We start from the raw sequence: 25,082 nt of genomic DNA, 5'->3' as shown, positions 1-25,082 counted from the left end.
GAGGTCTCTAAATTTGTACATCTCATATTCCTTATGAACTACTGCAATTCTGTTTTGATCATAGAGCACAGCCCCCTCTTTGATGCAGGGACATTATGCTGGGAAGTCCCATGACAGTGTCTCCTATGTTTCACAATTGATTCCAAAGTTCTTCAGAGAGACCCTGAGAATGTCCTTGTATCACTTCTGATCCTTGTGTATTCTGTAAAATAGTTTCTTTGGCAAACACAGATTTGACATTTGAAGAATGTGGCCAGCCCATAGGAGCTGTGCTCTCTGAAGTAAAATTTGAATACTTAGCAGTTCAGCTCAAGAAAGGACCTATCTGGAATATTATTGTTCTGTAAGAAATGACCAGCAGGATGAATACAGAGAGGACTGGCGAGACTTACATGAACTGATGCTAAGTGAAATGAGCAGAACCAGGAGATCATTATACACTTTGACAACGATATTGTATGAGGATGTATTCTGATGGAAGTGGATTTCTTTGACAAAGAGACCTGAGTTTCAATTGACAAATGATGGACAGAAGCAGCTACACCCAAAGAAAGAACACTGGGAAACGAATGTGAACTATCTGCATTTTTATTTTTCTTCCCAGGTTATTTTTACCTTCTGAATCCAATTCTCCCTGTGCAACAAGAGAACTGTTCAGTTCTGCAAACATATATTGTATCTAGGATATACTGCAACATATCTAACATATATAGGACTGCTTGCCATCTAGGGGAGGGGGTGGAGGGAGGGAGGGGAAAAATCGGAACAGAAGCGAGTGCAAGGGATAATGTAAAAAAAATTACCCTGGCATGGGTTCTGTCGATATAAAATTATTATTAAATAAAATAAAATATTAAAAAAAAAAGAAAGAAAGGATCTATCTTATCTTGCCAAATGATCTTCAGAATTTTCCTAAGATGATTCAAATGGAAGAGATTCCGTTTCCTGGCATGGTGCTGGTGTACTCTCAAGTTTCACAGACGTACAACAATGAGTCAGCCCAATGGCTCTGTAGATCTTCGATTTGGTAGGCGGTCTACCTCTTCTCTCCCACACTTTCCCTCAGAGCCTCTTAAACACTGAGCTACTTTGACAAATCATGCAGCAACCTCATCATCTATGTGTATGTAGCCCTGGAAAGTATACTGCCAAGGTAAGTGAACTTATCCACAGCATTCAAAATTTATTCATTTGCTCCATATATAGATGGGCTGGTGCTGGCTGGTGGAGAATCTGTTTTCTTGGTGTTAATTAGTAGGCCAAAATTATCATAATCAGCAGAGAATTGATCCATACTTTGTTGCATCTCAGTCTCAAAGGCTGCACTGACTATGCAATCATGAGGAAAGAAAAAGCTTTGCATCTACTCTCCTTCCACTTCAGTCTTGGCTTACAGCCTTTTCAAGTTAAATAATTTACTATCAGTGTGGCAGCTGATCTTGATGCCATTATTTTCCTTTTTGAAAGTGTCTGAAGACAACCCAGAAAACATCTTTGTAAAAAGCATGGGAGCAAGCACACAGTTCTTTACTCCACTGGTGTCTCGGAAAGCACAAGAACATTGTACAATATCTGAAATCCTGGACAAGACTACTTTCATGAAATTGATGAACTTTGCTTGGCAACCATATTTTTTCCATTTTCTATAAGCCCTCATAACTGACAGAGCCAAAGGCTTTCACTGGATCTATGGACATTGTGTACGACTTCTGTTCAGTACATTTCTCTGGGAGTTGTTGAGTAACAAACATGAATTTGACTGTTCTTGAGTCCTTTTTGAAGCCACACTGGCTCTAGGATACATACACAAATAGTTATAATATATTGAAGAGATCCAGAGTGGTATGCAGGACTCCTGAAGAAAGAGAACTTCTAGAAGGGGACAAGAGATTATGGAGGAGATGATATCTGATTGAATCTTGAAAAAGAATGGGGTATACACATGTGCAAAAATGTTTGTGGAAGCCCTTTTTGTAGTGGCAAGAAACTGGAAACTGAGAAAATGCCCGTAGTTAGAAAATGGCTAAATAAGTGATGGTGTATGAATGTTATGGAATATTATTGTTCTGCAAGAAATGACCAATAGGATGATTTCAGAAAAGGCCTAGAGAGACTTACATGAACTTATGCTAAGTGAAATGAGCAGAACCAGGAGATCATTAATGTATACGGCAACAACAAGATTATACGATGATCAATTCTGATGGACGTGGCTCTCTTCAACAATGAGATGATTCAAATCAATTCCAATTGTTCAGTGATGAAGAAAGAACCACAACATAGCATTCTCATTCTTTCTGTTGTTGTTTGCTTGTACTTTGTTTTCTTTCCCAGTTTTTTTCTTCCTTCTTGATCTGATTTTTCTTGTGTAGCAAAATAACTGTATAAATATGTATACAAATATTGGATTTAACATATATTTTAACATATTTAACATGTATTGGACTATCTGCCATCTAGGGGAGGGAGTGGGGAGAAGGAGGGGATAATTTGGAACAGAAAGCTTTGCTAGTGTCGATGTTGGAACCCCTGCATATGTTTTTTTAAATAAAAAGCTTTAATTAAAAAAAAGTATGGGGTATGAAACTATAGATAATGAAGGAAGGAATCACTGCAAGCATAAAAGTAGGAAAAGATGTGCACAAAGATCCAAAAGCGTGAAAAAAAATAAGATTAGTAGATCTGTCAGGCTGGGATGTAGAGTGGGGAAGGAGGGAAACCAGCATTGTGATAAGGGAGAAAAAATAGGTACAAATATCTATAACAGTTGCTGGATGAATGAATGAGCCAATGAAACAACAATTGGGGGGAAGTCATTTTTCTTTAGATCTTTTCCCTTTCCCTCCTTTTTTTTTCTTTAACAACTTGGAGAAAGATGAGGCCTCAATTTTGGAAACTTTCAATCAAAGTGTTGGTTAAAAAAAAAAAAACCCAGCACCATGCACTTTGAGTTTATACATATAGAGAAGATGCTTGTCATCTAGAAGTCTGGTTTTATTGTGGTCTGGGAGAAAGCCCTCTCTTTAGGAGGCATGTGGTGGGGCATGCATGATGTTGCTAAGCAATCAAGCATTGAAGTTGGTGAAGAAACATGGGTTCCTGAAAATCAGTTGCTGCTCTGGGGCTAGTCATTATAGGAGGGCAGAGTTGGAAGGAGTGGCCATCTGGAAGAGTCCCAGAGTCAAAGGGATGATAAACAATGAGAAGACAGTTTAAAAAAAAAAAAAAAAGAAAGAAAGAAACTGGGGGAAAGGAAATTTAAAAAAAATTTCCAATCAAAGAAGTTAAAACAACCTGAGGATTCATTCATTCAACAAAATATAAGATAGGGGAAAGAATCCTGGACCTAGAATATAAACTCATTATGTGATTTTGGACAAATAACTAAGTTCTGTTTTTATTAACTGCAAAATGGAGAAGTCGATCTAGACTATGTCTAATATCTCTTCCATTTACAACATTTTAGATTCAAAACCCCTTCCTAGCTCTAATATTCTGTGTTTCCTGATGTAATACCCATATGATTTCCAGCTCTAAAAATCTTTGTTCTGACATTATATTGTTTAAGTTTCCTTTAATCTCCTAGAATCTTCTTTGTACTAGAATCTCAGGATGATATAAAGGATGGATAAGACTGGCCCCTACTCTCAAGGAGTTTATAGTCTAGTAAGAATAATAAAATTACTTATTAATAAATATAACATAAGTTAGAATGCCATAAAAGTGTAAAGTTATATAAAAAGCTATACTATAAAAATAAAAAGAATATAAAGTTCTAAATGATAAGAAGAACAGAAAATATTAAATTTGTAGTCAGAAGATTTGGGGTTTTAATTCCAATTTATCCAACTTCTGTGACCTTTGGCAGGTTATGTTGCCTCTCTGGATCTTAGTTCCCTCGTCTGTAAGATGAAAAAAATTAACTAGATTATTTCTAATCTCCCTCCCTGTTCCAGCTCAATAATGTAAAATTCAAATAGAAATAGGGGCCAATAAACTGAAATAAAAATCCTTGTGAACCACATATTGACTTAGAAAATCATGTATCTATGGATGGGTTGTTTTTTCTTTTGTATTTTTATTCATTTTGTTAAATACCTCTCAATTACATTTTAATCTAGTTCAAGGTTGTGTGTTTAATACCCATATCTTTTCTAGCTTAAGGAGAATCATTAGTAGCTGGGTGCATAAGAAAAAACTTCTAAACCTACATTTCGAGTAGGTAGGAAGTCAGTTGACTGAGTTGATAAGTATGGTGGGGGAAGACATTTCCAGATTTAGAGAAAGAATGGTATCTGTAGAGCTATAGAAGTGGGAAAGCATGGGGTGTTTTCGTGGATAGCAACATATTCAAATCCCTTTGTTTCGTGAATGAGGAATCCATAGTCCCATGTGGTGAAGTGACTTGCTAATGCCTTATAGCTAGAAAGTAGATGAACTCACATTTGAACCCAGATCCAGTGATCCCAAGTCCAGGTTTCTTTGCTACTGTAGGACACTAGTGAAGAAGAAAATTTAAAAAAGAACAACAACAAAAAGAAGAAAGGAAATGAAGAAAGAAAAAAAAGAGAAAGAAAGAAAGAAAGAAAAAAGAAGGAAAGAATGAGAAAGAAAGAAAGAGAAAAGAGAGAAAGAAAGAAAGAGAAAGGAAGGAAGGAAGAAAAGAAAGAAAGAAAGAAAGAAAGAAAGAAAGAAAGAAAGAAAGAAAGAAAGAAAGAAAGAAAGAAAGAAAGAAAGAAGGAAGGAAGGAAGGAAGGAAGGAAGGAAGGAAGGAAGGAAGGAAGGAAGGAAGGAAGGAAGAAAAAAGAAAAAAGAAAAAAGAAGAAAGGAAAGAAGGAAGGAAGGAAGGAAGGAAGGAAGAAGAAACAGGAGGAAGATGAGGAGGAAGATGAGGAGGACAGGAAGAAGAGAGGAGGGGAGAAGGAGTGAGGGAAAGAAGAGAAAAAAAGAGAAAAGACCACAGGAGTGGATAACTGAGACCCAGCCCTCTAGGACACTGTCCTCATATTTAATAATTCTTTTGCTTAAAAGAATAAGAAACTTGGCAGAGGGGTCCAGTCAGGTCAATTGTTGTTGGTCCGCTCTTTTCTTTAGGTACATGCATCTCCAGCATGCCTGTTTATATTCAGAGGTTTTTCATGGGTCTACTTTCTTGCTGTTGGAATAATCACAGGTTTTTAAAAATAAGAATAGTTACTGCCTATTCTTTTGTGAGCCAGGCAGGAAAAGGTCATTTGGGATATAGTACTTCAAACACTTCAAAGGGCACATCTTTTACTAGTGGTTTAAATGCAGCTATGGAGCAGAAGGGGGATGTATGCCTAATGTGTCCTGCTTCTAGGTAGCCACTAAAGGAAGCAGGTAGATTGTGCCCTCAAGGAAGGGGAGGGGATAATTCTATTGTCCTCTCTAGCTTGCACAAGGGGTGGTTCAGGACATACAGTGGAATGTGAGACAATTCTAGATTTCTGAAGTCAGAGGACTAGAGTTCAAATTCTAGCACTGAAACTTATTACCTGTGTGACCTTAGATCAATCACTTCCATTCACTCTGGGCCTCAGCTTCCCTACATGGGAGATATGATTTCTAAGGGCTCATCCAAGCTGTAAATGTTATGATTTGTGGGAGGATAATCTAAACACCAAAGAATTCAACTCTATCCCCTTTTTTCTCTCTTGTGATTGTCATCATTATGGCTATAGGCTAACATGACTGATATAATCATGAACATTTCTAGAATGCTTTAAAGATTACTAAGCATTTGCTTCACAATCTTTCTGAGAATTCAGTGGCATGGATTGTGTCACCAACGCCTTGTAGGAAAGAAGTTAAGGCTCAAAGCCAATTGACATGCCTCAAATCTCATAGCTGGTAAATGGTAGAGCTTGGACTACTCTGTTTTTCTTTTTTACAGTCCTTTATATGGAGAATTTCCTTCAGTCCCCATGACACTCCGGAGATATAGGGAATGTGAATATTAAGATCACTAGACTTCAAATCAGAAAATCTGGGTTCTTCTACTTGCTAAATTCTTTAATCTCTCTTTCTTCATCTTTTAAATGAGGAAGTTGAACTGAATATGATTTCCAAGTTTCCTACCAAATGAATTCGATGATTGATTTCTAAGTTTCAATCCAAATTAAGATTTTGTTATTATCCTTCTCATTTAACAGATTGAGAGAAGGGAAATGACTTGCCCTTAAAACTTCAAGGACAGATACAGGACTAGTATCTTGTTTCTCAATTTAGAACTTGCTGAGGGATCCATAACTTCATGCTTCTAAATAAAATATCCCAAATCCATAAGAGCAATATGAGATTTTGGTAGGGAGTGGGATGCAGAAGAGAGGGGATATAAGAAGAGTTGTTTGGACTTTTGGCTCCTCTTCCCAGAGAAATGAATTACATTTACATCATCAATTAAGAAAATTACACTCACTAACTTGCCCAAGCTTGTATCAGAAGTTGTTTGGAAGGGAATAGAAAGCTTGATTAACTAGTAATTATTAAATAAGATTTACTGTAACAGAGAACCAGCTCATGGAATCTAACATAAGGTCTCAGGGATGAAAGGACCTTCAGGAGTCATCTAAAGCCATCCATACTTGCATAGGAATCTCCTCTAAAAGATCATTCACTAACCAGCAGTTACATCACTCCTATTTGGAAGCTTCCAAAGGCAACCTGTTTTACTTTTGGGCAACTTTCATCTTTGGGAAGTTCTTTCTCACTCTCTTCCTTTTTGTAACTTCTACCCACTATTCTTAGGTTTGCCCTCAGATATCTCAGATATGTGGATATAACAATCAGAAGGCCCCTTAGCCGTTTCTTCTCCAGAATAAATAAGGACAATTTCTTCTGTTAATTCTTATATGACATAATCGCCAGTCTTCTCTTAGCTTTTACTGGACAGGCTCCAGCTTGTCACACAAACAAAAGGTCTTTTCTGACCTTAAAATAATGAATTAATTAGGAGGGGAAAAAAAGAAAAAGAAAAGACCTTACCAGATAGTTTAGTCCAGCCGCTACAAAAGGATCTCTAATATAATACATCTAATAAGTGATCATCTAACCTCTCTTTAAAGAATATTAAACATAGCCAAAGCAGACCTAAAACTATATTTTAAAGTGGCAGTCATCAAAATCATTTGTTAGTGGTTAATGGAGTGTTGGATCAGTGGAATAAATTAGGTACATAAGACACAATAGTCAATGATTCTAGTAATCTATTGTTTGATTGAACTCAATATCTTGAGCTTCTGGGATAAGAACTAATTATTTGACAAAAGCTATTGGGAAAACTGAAAAATAGTATGGCACAAATTAGGCATAGACCAACACCTCACACCTTATACCAAGTTAATATAGAAATGAGTTCATGATTTAGACATAAGAGGTGATACTATAAGCAAATTAGGAGGGCAAGAGATAGTTTGCCTGTCACATCTTTGGAGAAGGGAAGAATTTATGATCAAACACAAAATAGAGAACATTATGAAATGCAAAATGGATCATTTTGATTACATTAAACTAAAAAGATTTTATACAAACAAAAAAAAAGCAGCCAAAATTAGAAGGGAAGCAGAAAGGTGGGAAATAATATTTTTATAGCTAGTGTTTCTGAGAAACTGAGTCAAATTTATAAGAATATAAGTCATACCCAATTGATAAAAGATCAAAGGATATGAACTGGCAGTTTTCAGATGAAGAAATTAAAGCCATCTACAATCATATGACAAAATGCTCTAAATCACTATTGATGCAATTTAATATCACTCTGAGGTACCACTTCATATCTATCAGATTGGTTAAAATGTCAGGAAAAAATGATGAGAAGTATTGGAGGGAATATGGGAAAACTAGGAAACTAATGCATTTTTGGTGGAGTTGTGAACTAATCCAGCCATTCTGGAGAGCAGTTTGGAACTATGCCCAGAGGTCTATCAAATTGTACATACCCTTTGATCCAGCAGTGCCACTACTAGGTCTGTATCTGAAAGAGATCATGAAAGAGAAAAAGGGACCGACATGTGCAAAAATGTTTGTGGTGGCTCTTTTCTTGTGGTGGCAAGGAATTGAAAATTGAGAGAATGCCCATCATTTGAGGATTGGCTGAATAAGTTATGATATGTGAATGTAATGAATACTATTGTTCTATAATAAATGATGAACAGGCTGATTTCAGAAAAGCCTGAAAAGATTTACCTGAGCTGATGCTGAGTGAAGTGAGCAGAACCAGGAAAACATTATATACTGTAAGAATAAGATTGTGTGTTGATCAACTATAATAGACTTCGCTCTAATCTAAGACAATTACAAGAGATTTTGAATAGAAAATTACATCCATATCCAGAGAAAGAACCATGGAGACTGAATATGGATCAAAGCATACTATTTTCTCCTTTTTTTGGTTTCTTTATTTATTTTTGTTACTGTTGTTGTTTTCTTATGTTTTTTTTCCCTTTTGTCCTGATTTGTCTTTCCCAACATGACTCATATGGAAACATGTTAAAAATTGATTGTACATGTATAACCTATATCAGTTTGTATGTTATCTTGAGGAGGAGGGAGATAAGGGAAGGAAGGAGAAAAAGAATCAAAACTCAGAATCTTATGAAAATGAATGTTGAAAACCATCTTTACTTGTAACTGGAAAAATAATAAACCATTAAAATAAAAAAAAAAATGTTTAAGACTACCAAGAAGGAGTAAGACTACCTCTTGAAACAGTCTATTATACTTTTGGATAGTTCTAATTGCTAGGAAATTTTTCCTGGTATCAAAATTAAATTTTCTTTTTTTTCAACTTTCACTCATTGCTCCTGATTCTGTCCTCTGATATCAAGTAGGACAAGGATAATTCTTTTATAGTGAAGAGTTTTTAACCTTTTGTGTCACAGCCTCGATGGAAGTCCAATGAAGCCTATGAACATATTAAAATATATAAAATAAAATACATGTCATTACAAAGAAACCCAATTATATTATTTTATTATAAACATATTCAGAGTTCCAAGTTCACAGACTCTCTAAAATCCATGTATAGACCCTCATAGGCTAGTAGACCCCAGGTTATAAAAACCTATCCTTTGGGAACTGTCAGTTTTTCTGGCCAATATTTATAGCTGGACAAATCAGCCACATAACCACTTTCCATATACACATCATTAAAAGTATTTAATTAACAATGAAATTCCCTAAGTGAAAAAGATTAGATACAGTCTCAAACTTGAGGCTAGAAAAGGCCAAGAAGAGGCCTTATTCATTTCTCTGTTTTTATAAGAAAAAAGCAATCAAGGAGTCATGTTACTTCTGGCTTGATCCATAACATTTCAATAGGCAAAGATTTTCTGGTTAAAATCTAGTGTATGAATGTTTATATTTTGAGTATTGCAATCACAAAATGTCAGAACTAGAAGAGACCAAGGACATAGGATGTTATACTTGCAATGGACCTTGGAAATTTCTTCATTTTATAAATTAGGAAATGGATCCAGTATGGTAATGTAACTTGACTGAGGATATATAATCAAAGTTTGACTCCCAGGACAGTGTTCTTTCTACTATGCCATATTTTTTGTATTTATAGAGAAATGGAAAATTCCTAGTAAATAATCATTTGGTTTCTGGGTATGAGGAGGACTAGCCTAGAGGCTAGTATACTTTTCCATCCCTGTGGTATCATTGTTATGCATCTAAGTTTTAGGTAGAGGCACTAGAAAGAGTCTTGGGAGAATCACACCTTCACACAGAGTTCCAGAATTGAAGTAGAATTTAAGTGGTTGCCTAGTCCAACCCTTTCCCAAATAAGAAGGTCTGTATTTGTCTCTTTACATCTTCCATCTCTTCTACCCACAATGGGTGGCTAGGAGACAAGCAGAATATTAAATGGAAAATTGCCCATGAAGACATTACATGGGAAGTAAGGTCAGAATGGCAGAGAAACAGAAAGTATAGCCAAGTTGCTCTACCATACACATATATACATATACAAAGAACCAGATAACCACAAAGACCAAATTCTGATGAGGAAATCTGAGAAGGCACTACCTTTCTCAGAATATGGTTGGAGTCTGTCTTGGAAACAATGCATGGAATGGCAGAAAATGTTCTGGGCTTAGATTTAGGAGATCTAGGTTCATATACTTTCTTTCTCCCACTTACTAGCTTTGTAACCCTGGACAGCTCATGTCACCCCTATGAATTTCCCTCCAAAATAGCCATAATATTGCCCAGTATCACTGTTGTAATTATTTGTTATTTCTGGCTGCTGTTATTATTATTCAGTCATTTCAATTGTGCCCAATTCCTTGTAACCCCATTTAGATTTTTTTCTTGACAAAGGTATTCAAATGGTTTTCCATTTTATTCTCCAGCTCATTTTACAGATGAAGAGACTAAGGCAGAAAGGGTTAAGTGCTTTGTCCAAGGTCACAGAGCTAGTGTATGAGGCTGGATTTGAGCTCAGAGAAATGAGTTTTTCTGACACTAGAACTGACACTCAATCTATTGTGCCACTTACCCCCAAACCTTTTAATGCTATATAAATCAACCATTAGATTTATTTAGAATGGGATCTTTTTGGGGGAGAGATGTCATTATTAGAGGAGACAGAACTTAAATAATTCCCATGTCTATGATATTCTACAGTAGACATTCTTGGGATGTAAGCAGAACAATTGACATTATTCCATTTTACAGGGAGACTCAGAGGTGAGAAGACTAACTCAAAATTATACATTAGAAAATGGCAAAATTGAGTGTGATTCTCTGGTTCTTTTGGTTTTCCAATGCATTACTTTACCTTCATGATGCATCCTTTTGTTAAAGTCTTTCTTAAAATTTTAGAGAAAATTTATTTATTTACTAATGTTTAAAAGTGTTTTTTCCCCTATAACATACATTTGTTTGATAAAACGCTGCATTTAATTAGGCGTCTTTAGAAAAATCAAGAATCAATAGAAAGAATGGGATCTTAGAGTTTTATGTCTCATTCCATTTTGTTTCCATTGAGATGTAATTTATACATTGAAAACATGGATAATGCACATTGCCAAAAAAGAAGTCTTTAATCTGGCAATAAGAGGGTTAAAGTGTGGAGATGCTCCAGCATGTTAACAGCATGAACACCAGGTGAAAACAAATGGTTAACAGGCTGCCACTTTTCATCCTCAGGGCTCCTGCACTTTCTTGGCACCACATATGGTGTACACTCTTGGTAAAAGAGCTGAGCTTTAAAGGTCTCTTGCTGATGCTGTGCACACAAAGGGTGGGGGAGGAAAGAAGAGAGAAAGAAAGAAGAGGGGGTAAAAGATAAAAAGAGACTGAGAGTGAAGTAAGGAAAAGCAAAACATGAGAAGGAAAAAGAAAAAAAGGAAAGAAAAGAGAGGGGGTGATAAAGGCGAGTTAGAAGGAAAAAGGAGAAGATCAAGGGAAAAGATCAAAGGAAGAGAGGGGAAAAAAAGAGAAGGGAAGGGAAGATAGGGGAAGGAAAGTAAGATGAAGAGAAAGGGAAGGGAGAAGAAGAGGAAATGAAGGAAAAGAGAATTTCCTAGAGGGGTAAAAAGAAAAGAAAGGAGTCCTGGTTTAGACAGAAAGTCAACAAGCATTTATTAAACCCTTACTATAAGTGCCAGGCACTGTGCTAAGGGCTGGGAATAGATAGAAAAGCAAAACAAACAATAAATCAATCCCTGCTCCAAATTTGAAATCAGAGACAAAAATCCAATCCCAACTTTGCTACTCAGTATCTACACAAGTCACTTCACCTCTCCAGGCCTCAGTTTCCTTATCTGTGAAATGAAGAGGTTGTTGTCCTGAGAACTCTCAGAATTCTGCTAGCTCTAAGTCCAAAGTACATGAAAACTAAAAGAAAGGAAGGCAGGGAGGGTGTGAGGAAAGGAGGGAGGGAGGAAAAGAAAGAGGGAAGAAGGAAAGAAGGAAAGGATAAAAGAAGGAAGGAAAGAAGAGAGAAAAGGGAGGGAGGAAGAGAGAGAAAAAGGAAAGAAGGAAGAGAGGAAAGGGAGAAAGAATGAACACTATGTAATTATAGAACAATTCAATAGAAATCTCCTTCCTTTTTTCTTCCCTTCTAGCCCAGATCAAATCACTGAATCTTGCTACCACTCTGTTTCTCCTCTTCTGTAACAATCCTCCATAATGAGATTTGTTTTGCTTTTAGCAATACCCTTCCAAACCCAGCCCTCCACTTAAGATACTTTTCTTTTACATCCTAATCCTGAACCACTCCTCCATTATTCTATTTGTGCTATAATATTCTTTTTATTTTTAACTTTCCTTTGCCTGACCCTAGCTAAAAGTGTGGTTCCTAAGATTCCCTTTCCCCTTTTCACCACAATTCCCAGTTCCCAACTTCATGTTTGAATAACTTTCACCTGTATCACTCCAATGTCAGAAAATGCAAAATCTTTTCTTCTTCCATTTCTTTTTAGCTCTGGGGTGTTTATTTTTGAACACCCTAAAACTCATTTATCTGTTTCATCAATGATTCTTAAACAGACTTAGACTACTAAAGTAAAACCTCTCTCTCTCTCTCTCTCTCTCTCTCTCTCTCTCTCTCTCTCTCTCTCTCTCTCTCTCTTTTTGCTGAGGCAATTGGGGTCACATAGCTAGGAAGTGTTAAGTGTCTGAGGCTACATTTGAATTCAGGTCCTCCTTATTTCAGGGCTGGTGCTCTATCCACTGTGCCACATAACTTACTCTTCTTAATGATTCAAATTTATTTACTTTTCTTATGTTTCTTTTCTTTATTACATTTGGATTTCAAAGATCTGTCCAATTCTGGTTTTCTTAAAAAAATGTTTAGACGTTATCAATTCTATCAAAAGTCTATTTATCTTTCCTGGAGGAATATATTTAAAATAAAAGAATAAAACCATTTGGTACAAGTAATTTTCCTTTATCTTGTAGTATATCTTAAAATTTTCTTTTCATTTCTCATTGATGATGAATAATTCCAAGTGATTTTAATTATAATTTTTTAGTGTGTGATCTGTCCCGTCTTGAATATTTTCTATTTGTCTTAAGAGGCTAGAATATTGCAAGCACATTTCTGTGTGAATTAAATATGAAGTTCATTTTAGGCAGCATTATATGGAATTTTTTTTGGTTGTTGTTCTCTCATTCCAATACTTATGGAAATTTTTTCTTTTATGACTTTTTTGAAATATGCTATTCAGAATTTTTGCTTCATCAGATTTTGTCACAAGTCATTGATTGAGCTTTATCTTTCAAGTCAATTATTTTTCCATAATGAGAGCTCAACATTGTTCAGTTGGTTACATCTGACTCTGTAACCTCTTTGGGAATTTTCTTGTTAGAGACACTGGTGTGGTTTACCAGTTTCTTCTCCTTCTCATTTTATAGATGAGGAACTGAGGAAAACAGGGTTTAGTAACTTGTTCAGACTCATATAACCTGTAAGTGTTTTGATTTGAATTCAGGAACTCAGAAACTCCTGACTTCAAGCTGGCTACTCTATACTACTATGCCACCTCATGAGCCTCTGGGGATCACACATTCTTTTAATTTTGTTTTCTTTTTACTCATAATTCTTATTATGTTATTTTATTTTTTTTGTTTCATTACCTCCATTTTCCATAGGGAATTCACTACTTTTAAAGTGTTTTCCAGGTTCTTTCTCAAACTCATTTCCTTTCCTCATTTCCTTTTCCTTACTCAATTATCTTGCCAGAAGCCCACATACTACTTTACCAAAGTGCTCCTTAAAATGTCACATAATATTCTAAATGTAGTCTGGTGAGGAATTCCCATTCCCCCTCATCTAGATAGGATAGTTGCTTTTATTACGACAGTGCAAGATTACAGTAGCTCCTTTAAGAACTATGTTATGTTGTATGCTTCCTTTAGACTTATAGTTCATTAAAAATCCAAGATCTCTCTCACATGAACTGTTTGATAGCTGTGTTTCTAACCCCAAAGTTGTTTTATTTTTAAGCTTCTTAACCCAAAATAAAATCTTACTTTTATTCATTTTAAATTTTATCTTTTTAATTTTGAATCAGAATTCTAGTACATTAACATGTTTTTAGATCCAAAAATATAACTAGAAAATTTGCTGTCCAATGTATTAGCTATCTGTTTCAGTTTTTATGTTATTTGAAAAATATATTTTCTATTTCTTCATATGTATCATTAATATGGTCAAATATGGAGCCTGTACAGCATTACAAATCTTTCAGCATTTAGAAATTGCTGATAGATCCAGATTGTTATCATTCTATTAACTGACATTCTTTGGATGTATTTATTAGACCAATAACAACATGGTATTATGGAAAGAGAACTAACCATGGAGTCAAAAGTCCTGGGTTTCATTCTGAATTCTACCATTTACTAACTGTATGAATTTTGGGCATCTTTTTCAGTCTCTTGTTTCCTTATCTATAAGATGAAAATAAGAATATTTACATTACCTGCTTTACAGAGTTATTATAACTTACCTAGTAGGGGCTTAATACTTATTATTTGATTCATAAACCTTTTGTAAGCCACAATTTTCAAATGAATGTTATCAATATTATAACATCTATTATACATTTCTCTACCTTGTCCACAAAGCTTTTTAAAGGACTTTGCCAAATACCTTGCTGAAATCCCAATGCATTATATACATATTCTTCACCTGATTGATTAGTCATAATTTAATGGACTAATAGATTTGTTCTTCTTTCTAGCTCTCACCAATTTATTTTCTAAGGATATATATCTGTAGCAAACTATAGTAGTAAGACTTCCCCCCGAAAAAATAAAATAAAATCATGAACTCTAGAATCTAGAATGTCATATTCTGCAATTGATTTAGTATTTTTGAAAATATTTATTTAATATCAACTCCAAAATTCCTTTATTTGATTAAAATATTTTATCATTTTATATTTCTCTATATCTTAAGACACCTAATTTTCACTGTGACTTCCATTCCCTCCAATTTTCAGTTCTTTCCCAAGTCATCAACAAAGCATTCTATACTCTTGCTTCCCATTCCTATTGTCACCCCTTGGTTAACCAACTCAACTTTACACTATTCTCTAATCCCATTTCTTTTTTGTCCTTTTCTTGTTCATCATACCTTTCTAAGCTCCAACCCTAGATTTCTCTTACCATCCACCTCTGCAATTCCTACTCACTACTGTTGGAAGGAGTAGGAGAAAATTATGAAACCCTACTTATTGGACCCACTATAAATTTATGTTATCTAATCTCAACTGGGGCTTCATTTCAGCTAAATAAACATTCTCTTCCACCCTAATTGATTCACGATTCCTCTCTCTAGTAGCTATTCCAAACCTTCTGGTCTCTCATCCCAGAACCCTCCAAAACATTCCTCTCCCCAATCCTCTCAGTTGACGATCTGTCTCATACTTCACTGAAAAAAAAAATTGACACCATTTGCTGAGTTCCACCTTTCTCCTCTCATCACACAATATTTAAATATTTCCCTTAACTATCTTTCCGTTACTCTAGTCTCAGATGAAAAGTGGAGAAGTGAATCCTCCTTGTGAAGACAAACCCCTTTTGCACATGCTCTGGTCTTTTTTCTTCATCTTCTCTAACAGACTATTCCCACTATCATATTCACTGTCTTTTATCTTCAACATTTCCTATACCATGGCTCATTCCCTACTGCAAACAAACATAGTCATGTTTGCCCCATTCTTAAAAAATTTCACTTGATCTAACCAATCCTAATAGTTATCATCCTATATCTCTCCTTTCTTTAATGGTTAAATTTCTTGGGAAGGCCATCTACCTTCAGTGTTTGTACTTTTCTGTCTTTCTTCTAGTCTTTGAAGTCTGGATTCTGATTTCAACATTTAATTTAAACTATCCTCTCCAAAGTGACCAATGGTCTGTTAAGTGCATTGTCTAATGGTCTTTTATCCATGCTGATTCTCTTTGATTTCTCTGCTGCATGTCACCCTGTAGATCATCTTCTCTTTCTGGATATATTCTCTTTTATAGGTTTTTATTAAACTGTTATATCTTGGGATTCTCTTTCTATATGACAGGACAGATAGGAAATACAGTGGATAGAGTACTGGCTCTGTAGTCAGAAGGACCTGAGTTCAAATCTAGCTTCAGGTATTTTCTAGCTATGTGACCCTCTGGTTGGCTTTAACTCTGGTTGGCTCCTTTCATTCTATTTTCAGGATTTAGTACAGTGTCTGGCACATAAATGTTTATTGACTGATGGACTGACTAAATGGAATATGCCTATGATATAATCCCTGATCTTGAAGAGCATATCATTTAGGACATCATGGCACAAGTATCATATTTCTTACTCAGGACTTAGCAAGTGACAGTACTATCATTTTAAGGGACAGAATTATGTGTGTCTGGTACACTAGGATCCTCTATAAGAGTGTGTTCTGTCAGACTTTCACTTTAGAAATCTTCCTTGGCATTCTCCTATGACTGTGATTTGAACACTGGCTTGGATTCTTAACACTTCATTTTTATTCTTCCCTTCTGGTTCTGACTTAGGTTTATTACCTAAACTACTTCCTCCATTCAAAATTAACCAAACTACTACAAAAACAATTTGAAAGAGATGCCACAAGCTGTACTGGAAAAATAATTAATTTCACTTCTGAGCCTCAGTTTCCTTATTTGTAAACCACTCTTTGCAATAATACATAGTGGATTTCCAGATGATGACTTTTTGATAGGTAACTTTCTTGACTTATACTGGCTTACTGAATGGAACATCTGTAGGATATATATATGTGTGTGTGTGTGTGTGTGTGTGTGTGTGTGTATCAATACTTAAAGACTTCAAAATTTTGATTACTTTTTATTTCTGTTTTCTTTTTAAAATTTTTTGGCACATTTATGTTGGATCACCTTGATATTAATCGACATCATATTAAAGGACAATTTATAGGCTAATATTGTGGCAAAGTATTCATCCTATTTGCCTCCTACTCACATAGGAAAGGTTTATAACAGTATTACTAAGGAGACCAATTGTTTGGGATTCTAAATGTAATTAAAAAGAATAGCTGTTTTCCGCTTTAACTTGAGGACAAGATAGAACTGAATACGAAAGGTTGGAGAATAAGTAAAAATTACTGAGAAAGGTACCAAATTGTACCTAATAGCTCTGGACAATAATGCTTAGAGAATCAAAGAATGAGGATTTGAAACAAAACAAAATTAATTAGAGAGGCAGTGTAATGTTGGATAGAGACTTAGAATTCCTTCCTTTCTAGGTAGCATTTTTTAAGAGAAAGAGTCTATCTGAATTTCTGTAATAAATGCTAAAGATGGAATGAAAGAAAAGCCAAGTAGGAAAGCTAAACTTTAATCATGTCAGTAATTCTAGAAGGGATTCTTAGGAGTTATTTTTGGGTCACTTAGCCCCAGTATGCCCTGTTTTGCTGTTTAACCCCATGAATTCAGCTAATGATATGAATCTACTTCACGAAGGTGTTGTGAAGATTAATTATGGTTTACAAAGTGCTTTGAAGGTGAAAAGTACTTATTATGGTGAGACACAGCTCTCTTCATGTCTTCTCTTCCTTAGTATTTCCCATTCTCTTTTTCTTTCCTTCAAGTAGCCCCAAGTTGGGAGGTATACTTTACTTTGAATAATCAGGACTTCCAGTTGAAAAGTTAAGAATCAGCAAGATTCATGCCTTTAATACAATGAATGAAGCCCTCCCTGAAAAATTTTATTATCTAAGCTACTTCTTCAATTCAAAATTAACCAAACTACTTCAAAAACAATTTGAAAGAGATGCCACAAGTTGTATTTCACCTCTGAACCTCAGTTTCCTTATTTGTAAAACAGGGGTTATACTACTTCTTACTACATTGTTGTGAGAATTTAGTAAATTGCAAACTATCATTTATGGATTCAAGTTTTAATTCCCCCCCCCCCAAATTAAACCAACTTTATAAATTTGATTATTCACATAGATAGAAATTTGATCTACATCCTATTCTCAGATTATAGGCATTCAGAATGGTGGGTGATTTGATTGATTTTTTTTTTTTCATCTGGCAAAAGACATTTTACCAAAAAAAACTATCAATCATACTGGAATCTGTTGAGCATAAATTCACATGCAAGTGGTTTCAAACCATTAAATTTTGGGATTTTGAAACCAGAAGAAAACTCAGAACATAAGTTATTACAACTAGAAAGGACTTTGGACGCCATCTAATTATAATTTATCATTTTGTAAATAAGAAAACAGAAGCTGAGAGAAGCTAAAGGATTTTACTATGTCAAATAATTCCCAGTGTTTTGGGCTTCCTCTTGCCTTTCTGACTGGATGGAACTTGAGCACTTGAATTTTGCCAAACTTGTTTATTATTATTACTTTTCCTGTTTATATCTTATTTTGTTATCTAGCAGATAGGATGCTCACATCATGGGAGTCTATTCACTAGCATGAAAAAGTCAAAAGCAAAAAAGAAAAAATGAGAAAAATAGAATATTGGATCTCAGCAATATCACTGCTCATAAAGAAGCTGAGTTGTTTAATCCCACATTTCTACATTATATTGACATTCCATATGCTCAGAGTTTTCATTTCCGGGTGATAATAACACTTGGTTGTCTAAATTAAAAGCATGCTGGAGAAATGTGCTTAGTGACATTATATAGCAACAACAACAAAAATGCTGAGGCTGATAACACAATAATGGTCGTTCCTTAATGAAAGATACTGTTACATTCTTTTTTTCTTTTCAGTTCTTTGTTTTCTTCTTAAAAATTAAAAAAAAATTCTACATTATGAACTTAAAAATATCAACAGAGATAAATAATACATAAGGAACTGAAAAATATATACTAAACCATGAATGTTACATACATCTTTAATAAAAGTATATTTTGCATTTAACATTATGGTACCAAAACTGCCATATTTGTCCACATTTCCTTTTGAATTTCCTTCTGCTCTCTTCTATTTATTTAAAAAATGTTTCATTGATGCTCTTTTCTTTCCTTCCTTTCCTTTTTTTTTTCATCATTATCATCAGTCATCTATTCCTCAACCACAACTCTCCTTCACAAATATAAAAACCCTCCTTTAAAAAAGAATAAGTGCAGTTAAGCAAAATGAATTCATACATTCATCATATCTGAAAATGTCTGTCTCATTTTGCATTTGTAGTCTATAATCTCTTTGCCAAGAGTTAGAAGACATGTTTTATCATCAGTTTTCTGACCAAAATTAGTAAATCTTTCAAAGCTGGTTTCCTTTACATTATAATCATCATAAAATCTTTCTCCCAGTTATGCTCATTTCTCTCTTTATCAATTCCACAAGACTTCCTAAGTTTTCCCGACTCTCTTCTTCATATCTTATAGCATGATAATTTTCCATCATATCACTATATCATAAATTGTTCACCCTTTCCTCATTTGATGGATACCCATTTCATTTCCCATTCTATGATAGAGCAAAAAAAGTATTATTATATATATCTTTTTATACATAACATGTTGCCTTCTGTTTTGGGAATATATGTGTAGTTATAGAAGACAAAGTATATGAACAGATTTCACTTTCTAGTTGCTCTGTAGAATGTTGGGTTAATTCATGGTTCTACCAATGGTTCCTGGCCTCTGACAACTTCTCCAACAATTGTCATTTTCTTTTCTTATTTTTTTTTTCCTTTTTTGGTCATTGTTGCCAATTTGATGAGAGGTAGAGTCTCAGAGTTATTTTAACTTGCATTTCTTCTTTTCTTTTTTTTTTTAATTTTTATTTAATAATTACTTTATATTGACACTCGTTTCTGTTCCAATTTTTTTTCCCTTCCTCCCTCCACCCCCTCCCCTAGATGGCAAGCAGTCCTTTATATGTTGGATATGTTGCAGTATATCCTAGATACAATATATGTTTGCAGAACCGAACAGATCTCTTGTTGCATAGGGAGAATTGGATTCAGAAGGTATAAATAACCCGGGAAGAAAAACAAAAATGCAGATAGTTCACATTCGTTTCCCAGTGTTCTTTCTTTGGGTGTAGCTGCTTTTGTCCGTCATTTATCAATTGAAACTCAGGTCTCTTTGTCAAAGAAATCCCCTTCCATCGAAATATGTCCTCATACAATATTGTTGTCGAAGTGTATAATGATCTCCTGGTTCTGCTCATCTCACTCAGCATCAGTTCATGCAAGTCTCTCCAAGCCTCTCTGTATTCATCCTGCTGGTCATTCCTTACAGAGCAATAATATTCCATAACATTCATATACCATAATTTACCCAGCCATTCTCCAATTGATGGGCATCCTTTCATTTTCCAGTTTCTAGCCACTACAAACAGGGCTGCTACAAACATTTTGGCACATACAGGTAGGTCCCTTTCCCTTCTTTAGTATTTCTTTGGAATATAAGCCCAATAGAAACACTGCTGGATCAAAGGGTATGCACAATTTGATAATTTTTTGGGCATAATTCCAGATTGCTCTCCAGAATGGTTGGATTCGTTCACAACTCCACCAACAATGCATCAGTGTCCCAGTTTTTCCGCATCCCCTCCAACATTCATCATTATTTTTTCCTGTCATCTTAGCCAATCTGACAGGTGTGTAGTGGTATCTCAGAGTTGTCTTAATTTGCATTTCTCTGATCAATAATGATTTGGAACACTCTTTCATATGAGTGGTAATAGTTTCAATTTCATCCTCTGAAAATTGTCTGTTCATATCCTTTGACCATTTATCAATTGGAGAATGGCTTGATTTCTTATAAATTTGAGTCAGTTCTCTATATATTTTGGAAATGAGGCCTTTATCAGAACCTTTAACTGTGAAAATGTTTTCCCAGTTTGTTGCTTCCCTTCTAATCTTGTTTGCATTAGTTTTATTTGTACAAAGGCTTTTTAATTTGATGTAGTCGAAATTTTCTATTTTGTGATCAGTAATGGTCTCTAGTTCATCTTTGGTCACAAATTTCTTTCTCCTCCACAAGTCTGAGAGATAAACTATTCTATGTTCCTCTAATTTATTTATAATCTCGTTCTTTATGCCTAGGTCATAGACCCATTTTGATCTTATCTTGGTATATGGTGTTAAGTGTGGGTCCATGCCTAATTTCTGCCATACTAATTTCCAATTATCCCAGCAGTTTTTATCAAATAATGAATTCTTTTCCCAGAAGTTAGGGGCTTTAGGTTTGTCAAACACTAGATTGCTATAATTGACTATTCTGTCTTGTGAACCTAGCCTTTTCCACTGATCCACTAATCTAGTTCTTAGCCAATACCAAATGGTTTTGGTGACTGCTGCTTTATAATATAATTTTAGATCAGGTACAGCTAGGCCACCTTCATTTGATTTTTTTTTTCATTAATTCCCTTGAGATTCTCGACTTTTTATTGTTCCATATGAATTTTGTTGTTATTTTTTCTAGATCAATAAAATATTTTCTTGGAAGTCTGATTGGTATAGCACTAAATAAATAGATTAGTTTAGGGAGTATTGTCATCTTTATTATGTTCGCTCAGCCGATCCAAGAGCACTTAATATTTTTCCAATTATTTAAGTCTGACTTTATTTGTGTGGAGACTTTTTTATAGTTTTGCTCATATAATTCCTGACTTTCCTTTGGTAGATAGATTCCCAAATATTTTATGGTATCAACAGTTATTCTGAATGGAATTTCTCTTTGTATCTCTTGCTGTTGGGTTTTGTTGCTGATGTATAAAAATGCTGAGGATTTATGGGGATTTATTTTGTAGCCAGCTACTTTGCATTTCTTTTATTACAGATAATTTGTCATTTATTTCAAATGGTTGTTTAGTAGCTTACCTTTCTTTTTTTAAAAAACTTTTTGTTTAAGAGACCTAACTGAGTTTCAATGGATAAATGATGGACAGAAACAGCTACACCCAAAGAAGGAACACTGGGAAATGAATGTGAACTATTTGCATTTTTGATTTTCTTCCCGAGTTATTTTTACCTTCTGAATCCAATTCTCCCTGTGCAACAGGAGAACTGTTCCGTTCTGCAAATATGTATTGTATCTAGGATATACTGCAACATATTTAACATATATAGGACTGCTTGCCATCTTGGGGGAGGGGGGTGGAGGGAGAGAGGGGAAAAAATGAAACATAAGCGAGTGCAAGGCATAATGTTGTAAAAAATTACCCTGGCATGGATTCTGTCAATACAAAGTTATTATTAAATAAAATAAAATTTAAATTTAAAAAAAATAAAAAAATAAAATAAATAAAAACTTTTTGTTTGTATAATTTCACCATTTACCAATGAGAAGAATAACTCTTATTCATATATCTTTCTATCAATTCTTTATTTGGTATCTTGTATATCGGACCTTTATTATATATTTCCTGTAAAGATTTTTTCCAATTAATTGAATTTTTCAGTTTTACATAATTAAAGTTATTTCTCTTTTATGATCATTTCTATAGCCTTCTTTAGTCAAGAACTCTCTGCCTCACAATAACTATAAAAAGTATTTCTTTTCTTTCTTCTCTTATTTGTTTACAATAAACCTTATGTATTTAGGTCATATATTCAAGGAGTATCTCAAAGGCTCAAATGAGAAACATAATGTTAAATGCAATATATACTTTCATTAAAGAAGTATATAACATTCATGGTTTAGTATATATTTTTCAGTTCCTTATATATATATGAATATTATAAGAGATTTTGCAAACCTCAAGATATTTTATAAATGTCAATTATTTTAATTATGAGTATTACTATTAATCTACAGTCACCCAGTTTTCAGGCCCATGATGGCTTTACTCCCTGAGTGTTCTACTGTACTACTGCTGAGCTTAATCAATATTTATAGAACAATACACAGTATTCTCATAAATGTTTAAGAACCAAGCTCTCTGGAAAATGAATGGATGCCCATCAATTGGAGAATGGTTGAGTAAATTGTGGTATATGAACATTATGGAATATTATTGTTCTGTAAGAAATGACCAGCAGGATGAATACAGAGAGGATTGGTGAGACTTACATGAACTGATGCTAAGTGAAATGAGCAGAACCAGATCATTATATACCTCAACAAAGATATTGTATGAGGATGTATTCTGATGGAAGTGGATCTCTTAGATAGAGAGAACTAATTCAGTTTCAATTAATTAAGGATGGACAAAAGCAGCTACACCCAAAGAAAGAACACTGGGAAATGAATATAAACTGTTCGCATTTTTGTTTTTCTTCCCGGGTTATTTTTACCTTCTGAATCCAATTCTCCCTGTGCAACAAGAGAACTGTTCAGTTCTGTACACATATATTGTATCTAGGATATACTGTAACCTATTTAACATGTAAAGGACTGCTTGTCATCTGGGAGAGGGGGTGGAAGGAGGGAGGGGGAAAATCAGAACAGAAGTGAGTGCAAGGGATAATGCTGTAAAAAATTACCCTGGCATGGGGTCTGTCAATAAAAAATTATTTAAAAAAAAAAAAAAAGAACCAAGCTCTCCAGAAGAATAAAATGTATGAATATACACTTTTTAAAAATTTGCTTTATCAACACTTTATTAAGTTTAGATAATCCACAAAACAATTAACCAAGCTCAGATTTTAGCATTTAGTAATTTCTGAGGTATAAATACTTACAACTAAAATTTTCAATAATTAGCTTTTGCAAGTTAATTAGAGTTACCTCTGGCATACCTCTGCATATATCCACTTGGATTTTATTGCTGTATATGTTGTAAAATGCTGGTCTAAATTTAATTTTTGTTAAACTACTTTCCCATTTTTCCAGAGGTTTTTTTTTTTTTAATTGACTAGTGAATCCTTACCCTAATACCTGGTGTCCTTAAATTTACCAAATACTATCCAACTATGTTTGATTGATTCTGGGTATTGTGCACTTAAATGAATCAATTTAAATTGACTTAAATTCAATTTTCAGATGAAGAAATTGAAACCATTTCTAGTCATATGAAAAGGTGCTCTAAATCACTACTGATCAGAGAAATGGAAATTAAAACAACTCTGAGATACCACTACACACCTCTCAAATTGGCTAAGATGACAGGAAAAGATAATGACAAATGTTGGAGGGGATGTGGGGAAACTGGGACACTAATACAATATTGGTGGAGTTGTTAACTGATCCAATCATTCTGGAAAGCAATTTGGAACTATGCCTAAAGGGCTGTCAAAATATGCATACCCTTTGACCCAGCAGTATTACTACTGGGTTTATATCCCAAAGAGATCTTAAAGGAGGAAAAGGGACCCATCTGCAAAAATGTTTGTGGCAGCCCTTTTTGTCTTAGCAAGAAAGTGGAAACTGAGTAGATGCCCATCAGTTGGAGAATGGCTGAATAAGTTATGGTATATTAATGTTATGGAATATTATTGTTCTATAAGAAATAATTAGCAGGATGATTTCAGAGAGACCTGGAGAGAGTTAATGAACTGATGCTGAGTGAAATGAGCAGGACCAGGAGATCATTGTATATACAGTAACAAGATTATACAATGATCAATTCTGATGGATGAATGTAGCTCTCTTCAACAATGAGATGATTCAGATCAGTTCCAATGATCTTGTGATGAAGAGAACCATCTACACCCAGAGAGAGGAGTGTAGAAACTGAGTGTGGTTCACAACATAGCATTTTCACTCTTTTTGTTGTTGTTTGCTTGCACTTTATTTTCTTTCTCATTTTTTTCCTCTTTGATTTGATTTTTCTTGTACAGCAAGATAATTGTATAAATATATATGCAAATATTGGATTTAACATATTTCTACCATGTTTAACATATACTGGATTACTTGCCATCTAGAGGAAGGGGTGGGGAAAGAGGAGGGAAAATTGAAACATAAGGGCTAATATTGAAAAATTCTCCATGCATATGTTTTGAAAATAAAAGGCTTTAATAAAAAAAATTAATTTAAGTAACTTTCCTATTTTTAATAGTAATTGATAATAATAGTAATGGGGCATCAGTAGATATTCCTCAGTATCTGAGTTAAAATTCAATCTCAGACATTTATTAGCTATGTGACCCTGGGCAAATCATTTAATTCTGTTTGCTTCAGTTTCCTCATCTAGAAAATGAGC

Source organism: Antechinus flavipes, chromosome 2 (assembly GCF_016432865.1).
Source record: "Antechinus flavipes isolate AdamAnt ecotype Samford, QLD, Australia chromosome 2, AdamAnt_v2, whole genome shotgun sequence".
In the NCBI taxonomy this organism is placed as follows: Eukaryota; Metazoa; Chordata; class Mammalia; order Dasyuromorphia; family Dasyuridae; genus Antechinus; species Antechinus flavipes.
Note: the sequence above shows the minus strand (reverse complement) of the source record.